Source organism: Tiliqua scincoides, chromosome 6, assembly GCF_035046505.1.
Source record: "Tiliqua scincoides isolate rTilSci1 chromosome 6, rTilSci1.hap2, whole genome shotgun sequence".
Taxonomy (NCBI): domain Eukaryota; kingdom Metazoa; phylum Chordata; class Lepidosauria; order Squamata; family Scincidae; genus Tiliqua; species Tiliqua scincoides.
The window spans coordinates 13,476,349-13,492,110 of NC_089826.1; the positions used below are offsets into that span (position 1 = coordinate 13,476,349).

General features: G+C 46.0%; 1 protein-coding gene and 1 pseudogene across 1 annotated transcript in view; both read right to left on the bottom strand.

The window, feature by feature from the left end:
- Positions 1-15,762, bottom strand: part of GPRIN3 (GPRIN family member 3) — a 42,077-nt gene that overhangs the window by 9,747 nt on the left and 16,568 nt on the right. The gene's annotated exons all lie outside the window — the stretch shown is intronic.
- LOC136656657 (5S ribosomal RNA) lies at positions 5,155-5,273 on the bottom strand (annotated as a pseudogene).

Genomic DNA, 15,762 nt, shown 5'->3' on the forward strand with positions numbered 1-15,762 from the left:
CGATGGAGACAGGAAGTCGGTGCGGCCAGAAAGCTGCATATAACATTTCATTTAATTTTTTTGTAGAAGTTGAAGGCAATCAGCTCTGTGGGACAGTGAAGCCTTGCAACTAACCACTAAAAAGCTCATTCAGCCACTCCTTTAGCATCTAAGATTTCAGCAGCCACTGCCAACACCCTGTTTCAAACTTAACTTCACAGCCATAAGGACTAAAAACCTGCCTTTAAAATACTCCCCCCTCCCAAAAAAAAAAAAAAACAAACCAGGACTTTTTCCAGTTGAGGTATCAGATTGAGGAACTCTCCCTCCCTTGGAAGGCCCACTTAACCCCCTCCTTAACAGCAGTTTGGTAGACCATTGAGACATATTTGTTCTGCCAAACCCCCAGTTTGATTTGGGACGTTGCTTTCGTGGTCATTTACTTGCCTGGTTTCTGGTCTTTTGCTGTTCTACAGATTGTTACATTTGAAATTTTCAACTGCCACCATTAGCCACTTTGAAAGGCCCTCACTGGGTTGAACGCAGGACTCTAAATAATTTTCATAAAATCAACATAAATAAAAACTGAGATTCTAAGGAAGCTGGATTCTGCATCCAATACCTCTTGGCTTTTGGAACACACATACAGTTTGGTCCATAAGATCCCACAGACTTTCTGCAGAAATCTATCAGGGGTTATTCTGCTAACTGGTTAAGAGGCACATTTTCAAGTGGGTGCTCCTCTTTTATTTAGCAGGGGGAGAGTAACTGGCCCATCTCACCCCAGCAGTGTCTCTTCTAGTGGCTGTCTGCTGGTGTTGCATCTTTTTAGATTGTGAGCCCTTTTGGGACAGGGAGCCATTAGATATTTTATTTTCTCTGTAAACTGCTTTGTGAACTTTTGTTGAAAAGCGGTATATAAATACTGTTGTTGTTGTTGTTATTCTGCAGGAGTCCAGGAGCTGGCACTGCTAATCTCTAATGAGTGTCCTCCCTTTCTCCTCTCCTTACTCAAGGAAAACAAAATGAGATTAAAGTGCTTGCAACATAAACTTCCTCAAGCATTGACTTGGCAGAAAAGTTAAAAATAGTATTCTTCCTCTTGCAAGCTATCCCATCAATGACTTCCTGCAACTTGACACTTTTGCTGTGTTCCTGCTCTTGTGGCTATCTGTCAGTGAGAATGGGTGGGGTGTATTCTCATAATTTGCTTCCTTCTTGAAAAAAAAAAAAAAACAGCAGCAGCAACCACATCCAGCCCTTGAAAATGAGAGAGACAAAACAGCATTGCGAGAGCCACTTTCCATGGGATGAAGTGGCTGGGTCAAGAAATCAAATGACTCCATGGGTCATGAGCATTCGGGGCTCTGAAGATTAAAAAACAAACAAGGAAAATTGTTCCAGCCTGGCAAATTGTCTTTGGTGGCTACTAACTGAAAACTTTAGCCAGGTTAGCACACAGCAGCCCTGCTGGATCAGACCAATGGTCGATCAAACCCAGCATCCTGCTTCCTACAGCGACCAAACAGATGCTTGCATAATGCCTGCAAGCAGAGCGTGAAAGCAAGAGTCTTGACCTGCTAGTGCTCCTGCCAAATAACTGTGATTCAGAGGTATACTGTTTCTGAACATGGAGGTTCCACAGAGCCAGCACAGCTAATAACCTGCAATAGATTATTCTCCATGAATGTGTTTGCTTGTTTACATGGATCATCTTCACATGCTGCGAGGGTAAATGTGCCATCACTTCAACTGTGTATGTGATGTGCAACTGATTCACAACCCAATCCTATCAATTCCTGGTAGCAGCGCTGGGTGCAGTAGTGCCAAAACAGCTACTGCTTCATCCAGCGGCACCTCCAGGCAGTGGCGTAGCTAATGATCGGGTAGCCCGGTGTCAAGCTCAAAATGTTGCCCCGGAAGTGATGTCACAACCGGAAGTGATGTCACAACCGGGCTTTTTAAAATGTGAAAATTGGGAGGAACCTGCCTCCTGCCCCCAGTCAGTCGTATAGCTAAGGCAACTATCTGCTACCCAGGGTCAAAGAAGATTTTGTAGCCCCCTGCATGATAAAATCAAATTTAATTAAGTAAATAAATAAAAAGTTATTGGTTCCATGCTGTATCATAACAACATCTCATTGGCACTCAGAACAATCAGTCTCATAGGCCAGTTTGGAGTTAAGCAAATTCACTTTTTGTTCCACAAGACAGTTGTGTTTTCATTTTCTGGTTAATTGGCCATAATGTTTGATAGACTACAGATATTCACATGCAGTTTGTTTCATTGCACTCTGCATTAAATTACCTTTCCAATGATATATAACATGATGGTATTATTCATACATATCAAGATTTTCACAATTTTGGTCACTAGTGTCAAGCTCAGCTTGTTGCCCCCCTAAAGTTTGATGCCTGGTGCAGCTGCTACCCCCTGCACCCCCTTAGCTACACCACTGCCTCCAGGGCTGCCAGAGAACTTCTCGGGGGAAGGGACTTGTCTCCTTCCCATGGGAAAAGCCCCAAGCCCTGGAATGGGGCTTCAGAAGTCTGTGCCAGCTATTTTGCCAGTGCAGACTTGAGACCTTCTGTGTTGCATTTTGCAGCCCGACACAGAGGACAGGATACAGCAGAGCAGGGCTCCCACCCCCCACCCTGGTTTCTCCCCCACCCCATGCTGAAACACCTCCCCCTGCCCCTACAGGCCTCACTGCCTCCATGGGCTCTTCCCTTGCTCTGGGTGGCATCCGGCCGGAGCTGGACCCAGTGCCAACTGATGCTGGACCAGCACCAGTCTTTCCTGCATGGTGGGTACTGTTATGCAGGATTAACCCTGCATAACAGTACTGTAAACATACTTTAGAGCTTGCTGCCGGGCCTTTAGGATTGGGCCCTCAAAGGCATTTGACTTTACCATAAATTATATACATTTTTTTTCCTCTGATGTCCCTTATTTCAATCCAAGGAGATGGACGATTAAAAGCTATCAAAAGTTGGGACAGAGTCACTTGGTAAAGAAAAAAAACATGACTCACAACTTTTCTCCAAGGATATCCCTGTATAAATAAAAGGGCAGATTCATTAGGTGCCAACTGTGATGAATGGATATACTCCAAACCTGATATTTATTTACTTAAAGAACAACTGAACCATTGTCAATGGCAAAGTAATACTCCCTGCAATACATCACCTGCTCAACTGCAAAGGTGATGAAAAGAAGCTGAACACCTTTGGGACGAGTGCACACTCTACCATTTCCCTCCTACTTGCCGCAACATCGAACAACTGTTACACTCGTCTGTGATGCGAGCCAAATGCCCTCAAGCAAGGAACCAAGGAAATCAATTCATTTCCAAGAAAGGTGTTTTCTGATCAGAACCAGGGCAAGACTGTTGGGCACTTGCTTACATCCAAGCTGGAGATTGTATACCATCCTAGATGGGATCATACCCCTCACTCTGAAGAACCTTACTAGCTAAACAAATCCTAGAAAGTTGAAGAGCTGAGTAATACTCCAAGTTGCAGCTAGGAATTTCTTTTGCTCCTGGTCTGACTCATTCACATGTGTTTCAACTCTCCCTGTTTTCTGATTCCTCATAAAACACTGTCCCCTTCCACTGGTTTTTGTGGAAGACACTGGGGAGGGTGCTTTTAAATTCTGTTAGTGCAGACATACACATGAACTAGGATTTTTTTTTAGCTGTCTCCTGGGTCTATCGTTAAGTCTCTGAGCAAGGAGTGGATGCATCTCAACTCTGGTACCTATGGCATGCAAAGCATAGTGTGAACACAAATTCCAGTGTGTTGCCATTTTCCCATCCCAGCCGTAACCACTTATTCAGGCAGCATAAGCTGCCTAGCTCAGTTAGAGCCATTCCTGTAATGAGTGCATCATTATCTATTGCAAGATCTTACACAGAATTTTCAGCAAGACATAATGGGGAAGGGTGGGGAAGATTCTTTCTGATGGTGCCAGCAGAATTTCACCTGCTGAAACTGCTAACATCCTGGCTTTCAGAATGACAGGCACCCTTTTTCCCCTGGGAGGGGGTCTAATAAAGGTTAGGAAGGACAAAATCCCCCACCCCTATATCACTTCCATAAATCAATTTCCTTCCCTCTCTGTGATTGCTCTTAAGTTTAAACCGGTGGCCTTCAACCTTTTCGTGCCACTACCCCAGTAAATAAAGTATGAGAATGGGAACCCCACGGTCAATCCTGGGACCCTATCCGCGCTCTCTGTTCCTGTTGCCGCCCACTCTCTGCCTCTGTTATGCCTTCCCAGCACTGCTCACTGTAACCAAATAATCTTATTAGAGAGATCAGAAAGTTTACCATGAAACCTGGCACCAGTGAAAGCTATTCTAGCACAACTGCTAAGAACCTGAGCAGGACTGGGACACAATCTCTTGGCACCTGAAGGGGGCCTCCCCTTTTACCTGCTGGTGTTCTAGTCCAGTGTTCTTCAGCCTTTTTCATTCCTGGAAGTTGCTGCGACCCCCACCACAGATGCTTCGCAACCCCATTGGGGTCCCGACCCCAAGGCTGAAGAACACTGGTTTAAACAAAAGATGTTGGGATCAGGGCCACGTTATGACTTTGGTGGACCCTAGGCACATTTGCCTTTGTGAGCCCCTCCCCCCTCCCACCATAATACTATCAATATCAAAAATTATTTTTAAATAACTTTAAATCGTCCAGCATTTTATTTTATGCTGTTTTAGGCAAAATTTAACGATTTTTCATGGTCCTAAGTTTCATTTTTTTCCCCCTAAAAAAATGAACCCTAAAAGTTCATTTTTTAAAATCTGATTTTAAAAGAAATTAAAACATTTTCATGGGCATGAACATTTTCAGGGGCATTTTCATCCACCTAGTGGTTGGCAACCTTCAGTCTCGAAAGACTATGGTATAAGCCTACAGCACCCAGTATTCCCAGGCGGTCTCCCATCCAAGTACTAACCAGGCCTGACCCTGCTTAGCTTCCCAGATCATGGTATAAGCCTACAGCACCCAGTATTCCCAGGTGGTCTCCCATCCAAGTACTAACCAGGCCTGACCCTGCTCAGCTTCCCAGATCATGGTATAAGCCTACTGCACCCAGTATTCCCAGGCGGTCTCCCATCCAAGTACTAACCAGGCCTGACCCTGCTTAGCTTCTAAGGTCATGGTATAAGCCTACAGCACCCGGTATTCCCAGGCAGTCTCCCATCAAAGTACTAACCAGGCCTGACCCTGCTTAGCTTCTGAGATCAGATTAGATCAAGCATGTGCAGGGTAAAGTGACTTTCCACCTAGGCGTGTGCCTAATGGATAAGTTGACCCCGACTGGGATATTTGATCATACCTCCCCCCAGAGGTGGGCACAAAAATTAAAGAAGTGGGGGAGACAACTGGGGCACGTCCTCAGCTTACGAAGAGCTCACAGAGCCTTTTACTGCTAGCAGAGTAGATGACGTAGCTTTGTGGTAGAGCATATGCTTTAAATGCGGAAAGTCCCAGGAATGACTCATCCCCAAAGCTCGGGAGAGCCACAGACAACCACTGGTCCAATTCTGTGTCAGGCAGCATCTTTTGTTTCTGGTACAATTATTTTTACTTATAATAAAATGATCATGAATTTTTAAAAAAACCTTTGTGAAGGATGTTAAAAGCCTCCAGCCAATTCTCTATGACAAATCATGAAACTAGCAGATAGGAAACACTCGGAGAATTCTCTTTTGCGGGCCAGAAAAACTTCCTGGAGGACAGGGGTCTGGATGCCATGCACTGGCATCATTATGGGGGTTCGGACCACATCGGGCATGGGGGGGGGGTGACACCACCACTGGCCAAAATTTTTTAAATTTTGGTACTTTTGAATAATACCATCATATTATCTTTCATTCAATGCGTAATTTCATGCAGAATGCAATGAAACAAACCACGTTGAACTATTTCTATTAAAAAGTTATAGCCAAAAACCAAGTGGGGTGGGGCAATGGTGTATCACCTTGCCCACCGCCCCGGTGGCTGACCTGCCCACTACATGGAAGGAGATCCATCATGGGGGTGACGTACTGGCCTCCCATACCAGGTGATGCAAATCCTAGTGACCCCACGGATGCCATACAACTTACTTCAGAATTGCAGTTATTGTCTGGAGCAGTGATTCTCAAACTTGGCTTGGCTTAGTCTGGATTACTAAAGCCAAAGCTGGGTTCAAACTAACAAACTAGTTTGTCATTAAGAGTAGGAACCTTGGAATATGGCCCCTCCAACTCCAGTATTTTCAACTGCATAGAGCAGGGGTGCCCAAACCCCGGCCCGGGGGCCACTTGTGGCCCTTGGGGGCTCCCAATCCAGCCCTCAGGGAGCCCCCAGTCTCCAATGAGCCTCTGGCCCTCTGGAGACTTGCTGGAGCCCTTGCTGGCCCGATGCAACTGCTCTCAGCATGAGGACAACTGTTCTACCTCTCTCTTGAGCTGTGTGATGAGGACTCCCTCCACTACTTGCTGTTTCACATCTGTGATGCAGCAGTGGCAGTGAAGGAAAGGCTGGCTTTGCTTTGTGCAAGGTCTTTTATAGGCCTTGAGCTACTGCATGACCTTCATTCATTCATATAAGTTCCATCTCTAATAAATTCATTTATGTAAATTTGTTCAAATTTTAAATGTAAATCAATTCATTTCTTTTCCCGGCCCCCAACACAGTGTCAGAGAGATGATGTGGCCCTCCTGCCAAAATGTTTGGACACCCCTGGCATAGAGCAAAGTTGTTGTCTGAACCTCCTCTCTGCATGCACTTCTAAGTCTGTGATTAAATGGGTCTGAATGTGAGGAGAGGGGCCAGGACGTGTGTACACTGTGAGTGTGCCCTTCCTTAATCGTGGGGAAGGGGGCACTCAGACAATTAAAGTATCACCCAAAGTAGGGCACTGTCCTTTTTATTTCATTATTTTAACTAGGAAAGGTGCTCTGAGCACTTCCATCTCAAAGCTGCAATGCAGAATAAATGTTTTGCCTTTATAAACAAAACAAAAACAACCCATGTGCTGCTTGAGTGGGTAGAACTTGCTGACATCTGGGGGAACGATTCAGTATACCCCAAAAGAGTAGAAGCAGCAGCCATGGACTCAGCAGGCCCTGAGTTCTAGTTGCACCAGACAGAAAATGTGCCGTGATGCTTCCAACAAAAACTGAACTTAAATTCTGGAATGGGATCTGATGACTGCAGACATCCTAAAGAAGCCCCAATATATAGGGGGGGGGGGGAGAGAGAGAGAGACAGAGAGAGGTCTGATGTTTTGCAGACATCCTAAAGAAGCCCCAATATATAAGGGGGGAGAGAGAGAGTTCTTCATCTGATGACTGCAGACATCCTAAATAAGCCCCAATATATAAGGAGAGAGAGAGAGAGAGGTCTGATGATTTGCAGACATCCTAAAGAAGCCCCAATATATAAAGGGGAGAGAGAGAGAGAGAGAGAGGTCTGATGATTGCAGACATCCTAAAGAAGCCCCAATATATAAGGAGAGAGAGAGAGAGAGGTCTGATGATTTGCAGACATCCTAAAGAAGCCCCAATATATAAGGGGGGGGGAGAACATAAGAACATAAGAACATAAGAACAGCCCCACTGGATCAGGCCATAGGCCCATCTAGTCCAGCTTCCTGTATCTCACAGCGGCCCACCAAATGCCCCAGGGAGCACACCAGATAACAAGAGACCTCATCCTGGTGCTCTCCCCTACATCTGGCATTCTGACTTAACCCATTCCTAAAATCAGGAGGCTGCGCATACACATCATGGCTTGTACCCCATAATGGATTTTTCCTCCAGAAACTCGTCCAATCCCCTTTTAAAGGCGTCTAGGCTAGACGCCAGCACCACATCCTGTGGCAAGGAGTTCCACAGACCGACCACGCGCTGAGTAAAGAAATATTTTCTTTTGTCTGACCTAACCCGCCCAACACTTAATTTTAGTGGATGTCCCCTGGTTCTGGTATTATGTGAGAGTGTAAAGAGCATCTCCCTATCCACTCTGTCCATCCCCTGCATAATTTTGTATGTCTCAATCATGTCCCCCCTCAAGCGTCTCTTTTCTAGGCTGAAGAGGCCCAAACGCCGTAGCCTTTCCTCATAAGGAAGGTGCCCCAGCCCCGTAATCATCTTAGTCGCTCTCTTTTGCACCTTTTCCATTTCCACTATGTCTTTTTTGAGATGCGGCGACCAGAACTGGACACAATACTCCAGGTGTGGCCTTACCATAGATTTGTACAACGGCATTATAATACTAACCGTTTTGTTCTCAATACCCTTCCTAATGATCCCAAGCATAGAATTGGCCTTCTTCACTGCCGCCGCACATTGGGTCGACACTTTCATCGACCTGTCCACCACCACCCCAAGATCTCTCTCCTGATCTGTCACAGACAGCTCAGAACCCATCAGCCTATATCTAAAGTTTTGATTTTTTGCCCCAATGTGCATGACTTTACACTTACTGATATTGAAGCGCATCTGCCATTTTGCTGCCCATTCTGCCAGTCTGGAGAGATCCTTCTGGAGCTCCTCACAATCACTTCTGGTCTTTACCACTCGGAAAAGTTTGGTGTCATCTGCAAACTTAGCCACTTCACTGCTCAACCCTGTCTCCAGGTCATTTATGAAGAGGTTGAAAAGCACCGGTCCCAGGACAGATCCTTGGGGCACACCGCTTTTCACCTCTCTCCATTGTGAAAATTGCCCATTGACACCCACTCTCTGCTTCCTGGCCTCCAACCAGTTCTCAATCCAGGAGAGGACCTGTCCTCTAATTCCCTGACTGTGGAGTTTTTTCAGTAGCCTTTGGTGAGGGACCGTGTCAAACGCCTTCTGAAAGTCCAGATATATAATGTCCACGGGTTCTCCCACATCCACATGCCTGTTGACCTTTTCAAAGAATTCTATAAGGTTTGTGAGGCAAGACTTACCCTTACAGAAGCCATGCTGACTCTCCCTCAGCAAGGCCTGTTCGTCTATGTGTTTTGAGATCCTATCTTTGATGAGGCATTCCACCATCTTACCCGGTATAGATGTTAGGCTGACCGGCCTATAGTTTCCCGGGTCCCCCCTCTTTCCCTTTTTAAAAATAGGCGTGACATTTGCTATCCTCCAATCTTCTGGTATCGTGGCTGTTTTGAGGGACAAGTTGCATACCTTAGTCAAGAGATCTGCAACTTCATTCTTCAATTCCTTAATAACCCTTGGGTGGATGCCATCAGGGCCCGGTGACTTATTGATCTTTAATTTATCAATTAGGTCTGAAACATCTTCTCTTTTAACCTCTATCTGACTTAACTCCTCGGTTAGGAGGGGCCGTTCGGGCAGTGGTATCTGCCAGAGGTCTTCTGCCGTGAAGACAGATGCAAAGAACTCATTTAATTTCTCTGCCATCTCTAAGTCTCCTTTTATCTCCCCTTTCCCTCCCTCACCATCCAGAGGGCCAACCGCTTCTCTGGCGGGTTTCCTGCTTCTAACATATTTGAAGAAGCTTTTATTATTCCCCTTAATGTTGCTGGCCATGCGTTCCTCATAGTCTCGCTTGGCCTCCCCTATCACCTTCTTACATTTCTTTTGCCACAGTTTATGTTCCTTTTTATTCTCTTCATTAGGGCAAGACTTCCATTTACGGAAGGAAGCTTCCTTGCCCTTCACAGCCTCTCTAACTTGGCTGGTTAGCCATGCGGGCACCCTCCTGGATTTAGTGGAACCCTTCTTTCTTTGCGGTATACACCTCTGCTGGGCCTCTATTACTGTTGTTTTAAGCAGCCTCCATGCACTCTGGAGAGACTGGACTCTTTTTACCCTCCCTTTCAACCTCCTTCTAACCAGCCTCCTCATTTGAGGGAAGTCCGCCCGTCGGAAGTCAAGGGTTTTTGTTAGAGATTTGCCTGGTATTCTTCCCCCAACGTGCACGTCAAAACGGATCGCAGCATGATCACTGTTCCCCAATGGCTCAGTAACGTTTACATCTCTAACCAGGTCCTGCGTACCGCACAAAATTAAATCCAGAGTCACCTGTCCTCTGGTGGGCTCCGTGACTAGCTGATCTAAGCCACAGTCATTTAGCACGTCAAGAAATCCGGTTTCCTTATCATGACCAGAACACAAATTGACCCAGTCAATATGAGGATAATTGAAGTCCCCCATGATTACAACCCTGTCCTTCCTTGTCACCTCCCTGATCTGTTTCCTCATTTCAAGGTCCCCATCCGATTTCTGGTCTGGAGGACGATAGCACACCCCCAGTATTACATCGCTGCTCAAGCCTGGTAATTTAACCCACAGAGATTCTACGGTGGAGTCGGACCCACCTTCAATCTCTACTTTGCTGGATTCTATCCCTTCCTTAACATAAAGGGCCACCCCACCTCCAACACGCCCCTGCCTGTCCCTCCTGTAGAGTTTATAGCCCGGGATTGCGGTATCCCACTGATTCTCCGCATTCCACCAGGTTTCCGTTATGCCCACTATGTCAATATTTTCCCTTGTCACCAGACATTCCAGTTCTCCCACCTTTGCTCGTAGACTTCGGGCATTCGCATAAAAGCATTTATACACGGAATGCCCCAGGATGGGCTGCTTATTCGCTCCTTTGTCCCTGCATCCTCTCATTGTGCCAAACTGTCTATCACATCCCATCTCCCTACCTTTCCCAATTTCTTCTCCTACCCTGCCTTTGTCTAGTTGTTCTCTAACCTCCCCATCCTCATCCCATAGGGATGAGGAGTCCCGAACCGGATGCCCCTCGGCTCCTGTCGGCCTTCCCCCAGGGATCAGTTTAAAAGCTGCTCTGCCATCTTTTTAATGTTATGCGCCAGCAGTCTGGTTCCATTCTGGTTCAAATGGAGCCCGTCCCTCTTGTACAGGCCCCGCTTGTCCCAAAACGTTCCCCAGTGCCTAACGAATCTAAACCCCTCCTCCCTACACCACCGTCTCATCCACGCATTGAGACCCCTGATCTCCGCCTGCCTAGCTGGCCCTGCGCGTGGAACAGGTAGCACTTCAGAGAACGCTACCTTTGAGAGAGAGACATAGAGAGGTCTGATGATTTGTAGACATCCTAAAGAAGCCCCAATATATAAGGGGGGGGGGAGAGAGAGACATAGAGAGGTCTGATGATTTGCAGACATCCTAAAGAAGCCCCAATATATGGGGAGAGAAAGAGAGGTTCTTCATCTGATGACTGCAGACATCCTAAATAAGCCCCAATATATAAGGGGAGGGAGAGAGAGAGAGAGAGAGAGAGGTTCTTCATCTGATGACTGCAGACATCCTAAAGAAGCCCCAATATATAAAGGGGGGGGGGAGAGAGAGGTCTGATGATTTGCAGACATCCTAAAGAAGCCCCAATATATGGGGAGAGAAAGAGAGGTTCTTCATCTGATGACTGCAGACATCCTAAATAAGCCCCAATATATAAGGGGAGGGAGGGAGGGGGGAGGGAGGGAGAGAGAGGTTCTTCATCTGATGACTGCAGACATCCTAAAGAAGCCCCAATATGTAAGGAAATTGTGTGTGTGTGTGTGTGTGTGTGTGTGTGTGTGTGTGTGTGTGTGTGTGTGTGGTTCTTCATGCATTCCAAATCAAAGTATGATTTAAAATTGGGCTATCTGAGACAGAAAAAAATCATATATTTATGCCCCATATTCTGATATGCTCCTTAACCTTGATATATATTAAGCTACAGAATGATCAGCCAAGGGAAGGAGAAGGAAATGGGAGACAACAGAGACACTGCAAGCAGTCCTTTCAAAAACATGTCATAACAACAGAGGACTAACAAATTGCTTTGGGGTATGTGCTAACTGACATGCTTCTGCTGTTCTTCTGCCCACAAAAGGCAGTGAGAACATTTTTTGTTTCTTTAATGAAGCAGAACTCGGTGGAGCACTGATGCAACATTCACAGCCTTCTAATCATGACAATCTCTTTTTTTCTGCATTGTACACAGAAAACTCTCTCTTTTCCTTTCTGTAGCTAAGCAGTCGCATTAGAGCTGAACCAGCATTAAGGCCAATCAATGTTAGCTTTAACCTTGGTTTGTCAACCAGTTTTTAACCCCAATTTAAAGATACAGTTTAGTTAACCATGGTTAGTACTGTAGAAAGGACACGACATGTGATTAGCTCTGAAAAGGAAGGGAGGGAATCATTCACTTGTGAAGGGAGAAGGAGGGATAAACTAGTGGCATGCTCCTGATCTTCTAGCCGTGACTCTTACACCTGCACAGAGTCATTCTGAAACATGCCCACATTCAAAATGTGTATTTCTATGCTACAGTCACAAAATATACACCCCTTTGAATATCGTTCTGAAGGGTACAGAGATAAACTGTACTCCTTCAAGCATCTTTAAATCCGGCAGTTCCCAAACTTTTTCGACTGGCCACTACCTTGACCTACTGGGCCGTTGGCTACGGCTTCCCATTAGGGCTGCAATCCTAAACATTATATAGAGCAGTGGGTTTTCACAAGGATTCCGAGGCTCCCCTGGCTGGTTTCCATAGCTCCCCAGGGAGCCATTGCTCAGTTTGGGAACCTCTGTGTGTTCTCTTTATATGCAGATTTTCTCTTTATCCTGCAGGGACCTTCAGAGAGGCACCTGTGACCAACAGGAACCCCTTTAAAATGGCTGGCAGAAGCTTCCACCGGTCATTTTAAAGGGGTCTGCACTGGTTGAGGGTGCCATTCTGAAGATCCCTGCAGCCTCTGGAAGGTCTCTGCAGCTTTCAAATATATTTTGGCACCTCCTGCTATGTTCTGCTGGCTTCCTGAAAGTCCCTCCTGGATTCTTCTGATGGCAAGGAAGGTACCCTTTTGCATCTAACGCCACTGATCCCGTAGGATCAACGATTCTTTATCTGTGAATTTGCTATCCACAAGGGTTTCCAGGAACCTCATCCTAGCAGACAATGAGCACTGACTGCACATCTCATGAAAGGGTTTCTATCATTCAGACTGACTACTACCTACTTAAGCTTCCCAATTTTATACTTTGCCATTGTTTCAGTTTTAGTCTATTAATATGGTCAATGACCAGCACAAATCATGTGACAGAAACTCTTAGGTTCTTAAAACCTTACATAAAAATAACAATTCTTTAAAAAAAATTAAATCTTGCAAAAAGGAACACACACACACACACACACACACACACACACACACACACACACACACCAGTTACTTTATTGTGCAAACAATATAATTTTTTTTGCCATACTTTGAATGACCACAAAGGGATTTCCCTCACCCCTGCCCCAATCAACCCTGCCAGAAGCAGATTTGGCAGTTTGGCAAGGGATAAAATACTCATGTGTCAGAGATTCACTTTGGGGGGAGAGGAATGTGTTTTAATCCCCTGAAAAAGCTGAATACCTGCACATGCCCATTTATTAAGATGCGGTGACCTCTTTAATCAAGTGCAGGAAGGGAAGCTAGAGAACGGGATTCTGTCTTGTCTCTGCCAAATATTGCAGCTTTCAGCAAGTCACCACAACCCATCTTTCCATGGGGAAAGCAAGGTTAACTTGTTCCAACTGAATTCCTAAAACACTGAATATCCTACCAACAGAGGCATCAGGGATCCTGGTTTGAACGCAATGTGGTTTTAAGTTGCTTTTTAAAAGCACCTTACCCAAAGCAGTGACATTTTGAGCCATCTCTCCACCTGCCCACCCCTACCTCGTAAGTGTACCTTGGCTCTCGACTGCAAACTGGGAATAAATGACAGTGCACAGTCTCCCAGAGTTTCTCTGAAGGCTAAAAATCAATGTTTGCAAATCCATCACTGGCTCATTTCTTTTGTGTAAATGAAAAGCCTCATCTAAGTTAATAACGTCGCTGCTGAATGAAGAAATGGCTCCCTTTTGTTTGGGAACCTATTGGCCTGATTCTATTTGGAAGCCGCCGCAAGGTCCATTATATCCTAAGCGCATCCTGATAATGCCAAACTGACAGCGCACTGGCACTAGCGCAAGAAGGGCCAGATGCCAACCTGTCCTAGCAAAGCAAGGCCTGCATAGCCCTTCCCAGTTAGTGTCTACAGAACTGATCTTTCCTAGGCTTTTCATAATATTGCATGTTTGGTTTTGCAATCTGAAAACTGATACAGACAAAGCAGCCAAAAAGTATGATCTTTATCATCTTTGGAACAATTATCGTTGTCGCCTAGCCAGAACAGAAACGTATCCTCTTGGCCAGCTGTCAGAACTGGAAGATGAAAAGCTGGGGAATTTTCTTGTTAAGCCACTCACAGGATCTTGAAATGAATGCCTGAGCCGTCACAGCACATGCATGAGCAATGAAGCATCACATGGGAAGTGGTGACTGTAATGGCAATGCATTGTGCAGTCAAACACACACCATGCTGCTCCATGGATTTCCGGAGACTGGGAAAGCTGCCCTAGCTGTTGTACAATGCTACTGACCGAGAAGAAAGCCCAAGTGCGCTATCAGAGCTATGTGCAGCAATGGGGAGGCCTGCAGAGGTGGCTGCAAGCATCTTGGACCTTCCCAGAAGCCAGTGTAACCCCCCCCCCAGGTAAGTGTAAGAGCCTCTTGGACCCACCGGCACAGTGATCCCTGCAGCGCCATTGGCCCCTCCCTTCTCCACAAATACCACTGTCTCAATGTCTGAGTAGGACTTTGAGAACGGCTGGTATAAACTGCCTTTGTTTCCCCCCCTCTCCAAATACACACTTTGTACTGATCAGCTGAGTTGTCTCCTTGGTTTAAAATTCATCTTAAATCATCCTTCTCTTCTGCACTTGACAACCTACTCACTGTAAAGCATCCTTAAAAAAAGGTCACCGAATGAAAAGCGGATCACAGCCTCTTGCAGTGCCTGGATTTACATTTATTCATGTTAGCCCCCTTAGCTCAACCTTACTCCATTCTTTAATCCGAAAACAGCAATTTAAAATCTCGCACCCTGCGAACACCCCCTCAACATGTTCCACTCTGGCAGCCTCAAAAACCAGGGCCAAGGAAGATCACTCAAACCAGCTCAATTCACGGCTGTTCTGTTACACAGTGCAGGGTGATCTAAGGTCAGCTTTCAAGATTTACAGGCTGAATAGAAGAGCTGAGAGCAAGCAAGTGGGGGTCTTTTTCCACTCAGTGAAACCTAAACAACACTCCTGTGTTATGTAAGTGCCTCACTTTTACACTTTTTTTTTCTGCTGGTCACCTTCTACACAATCAGGTGGCAGGCTGTGACTGAAGCAGAGTTCTTGCAAACGTTTGTATCAATGACCTTCACTTAGTGGGTAGGGACTCCCAAGTGGGTCACACTTGGATCTGCTCCAACTCCAGCATCTCCAAGGTCAGGCAGAGACAAATTCCCATCTGCAACCCTAGAGAGCCACTTCCAGTCAGCGCCAACAATCCCAAAGTAGACGGACAAAGGACTTGACTACAAGGCAGTTTCTTATGTTGACTATAAGGCAGTTTCTTATGCTCTTGACAGCAGAGAACAGCTGTCACAAGCTGCCACCCGCCATACCAAGACTGGTGTCATTAGTCAGCCAGGCTGGGTACTGGCCAAGGCCAACTCCTGAAAGTCCCCCAAGGCAGCAGCCAGCAGCAATGTGAGTCACTCAACCAAGGGGTCACCCAGAAGCATGGGGAGAAGAAAGGAGGATCCTTCAAACTTCTTTTGCCAGGCTAGCCAAGTTGTGGCTTGTGAACCATTCATGGCTTCTGAGTGGAAGGAGACGGAAGAGGGTTTGAAAAAAAACAGAAGATCCCAGCATGCATGC